Genomic DNA, 2022 nt, shown 5'->3' with positions numbered 1-2022 from the left:
ATCCAGAAACCATTTACTATTTCAGGTCACCTGGACCTTGACCTTTGATATAGTGATTTGAAAATCAATAGGGGTCAACTGCGAGTCATGATCAATGTACCTATCAAGTTTCGTGAACGTAGGCAAAAGTGTTCTTGAGTTATCATCCAGAAACCATTTTACTATTTCGGGTAACCGTGACCTTGACCTTTGACCTAGCGACCTGAAAATAAATAGGGGTCATCTGTGAGTCATGATCAATGCACCTATGAAGTTTAATGATCCTAGACATAAGCGTTCTTGAGTTTTCATCCGGAAACCATTTTACTATTTTGGGTCACCGTGACCTTTGACCTAGTGAACTGAAAATCAATAGGGGTCATCTGTCAGCCATTATCAATGTACGTACGAAGTTTCATGATCCTAAGCATAAGCGTTCGTGAGTTATCATCCGGAAACCATGTTACTATTTCGGGTCACTGTGACCTTGACCTTTGACCTAGTGACCTGAAAATCAATAGGGGTCATCTGTGAGTCATGATCAATATACCTATCAAGTTTCATGATCCTAGGCCCTAAGCGTTCTTGAGTTATCATCCTGAAATCATTTTACTATTTCGGGTCACTTTGACCTTGACCTTTGACCTAGTGACCTGAAAATAAATAGGGGTCATCTGCGAGTCATGATCAATTGCCTATGAAGTTTCATGGTACTAGGCCTAAGTGTTTTTGATTTATCATCCGGAGACCATTACTATTTTTGGGTCACCGTGACCATGACCTTTGACCTAGTGACCTCAAAATCAATAGGTGTCATTTGCGAGTCATGATCAATGTACCTATATGAAGTTTCATGATCCTAGGCCCTAGCGTTGAGTTATCATCCAGAAACCACCTGTGGACGGACCGGACCGACCGACCGACGACCGACATGAGCAAAGCAATATACCACCTCTTCTTCGAAGGGGGGCATAATAAATAGCAACTTGACCAGTACAGTCCCCTAATGATAGCTTGTGAGTGTTCCACGTCGGAAAGCAATAGCTATTATGCTTCAGGAGTAAAGTGGACCAAACAACAAAACTTAAAGAAATTTTCAATTTTTCTTACTATAAAGGGGCCATAATTCTGTCAAAATGCCAGTCAGAGTTACATAACTTTGCCTGCAGTCCCGAATGATAGTTAGTAAGTGTCGCAAGTATGAAAGCAATAGTTTGATACTGTAGGAATAAAGTGGACCTAAACACAAAACTTAACAAAATTTTCAATTTTTAAGTATAAATAGGGCACATAATTCTGTCAAAATGCACGCCAGAGTTATCTAACTTTGTGTTAACAGTCCCCTCATGATAGTTAGTTAGTGTACCAAGTTTGAATGCAATAGGTTTAATAGTTAGGGAATAAAATGGACCTTAACACCAAAACGTAACCAAATTTTCAATTTTTTAAGTATAAAAAAGGCACATAATTGTGTCAAAATGCACACCAGAGTTATCAAACTTTGCCAGCCCAGTCCCCGCATGATAGTAAGTAAGTGTTCCAAGTATGAAAGCAATATGTATGATACTTTAGGGGTAAAGTGGACCAAAACACAAAACCTAACCAAATTTTCAAGTATAAAGGGCCAATAATTATGTCAAAATGCCAGTCAGAGTTACATAACTTTGCCTGCAAAGTTCCCTTACGATAGTAGTTAGTAAGTGTTGCAAGTATGAAAGCAAAAAAAAGATAACTTTGATACTTAAGAAAAAAAGGGAACTAAACACAAAAACTGAATGACAAATTTCAATTTTCTAGTATAAAAGGGCAAATAAAGTAAAAATGCAAGTAAAGAGTTAAAACTGCATGCACAGTCCCCCTTACGATAGTTAGTAAGTGTCGCAAGTATGAAAGCAATGGCTTTGATACTTTAGGAAAAAAAGTGGACCTTTAAACAAAACTTAACCAATATCAATTTTCTAAGTACAAAAAGGGCACCTAATTCCGTCAAAAATGCCAGTCAGAGTACCTAAGTTTTGCTGCTCAGTCCCCTACGATAGTTTA

This window comes from Dreissena polymorpha, chromosome 9 (genome assembly GCF_020536995.1).
Source record: "Dreissena polymorpha isolate Duluth1 chromosome 9, UMN_Dpol_1.0, whole genome shotgun sequence".
NCBI classification, from domain to species: domain Eukaryota; kingdom Metazoa; phylum Mollusca; class Bivalvia; order Myida; family Dreissenidae; genus Dreissena; species Dreissena polymorpha.
Note: the sequence above shows the minus strand (reverse complement) of the source record.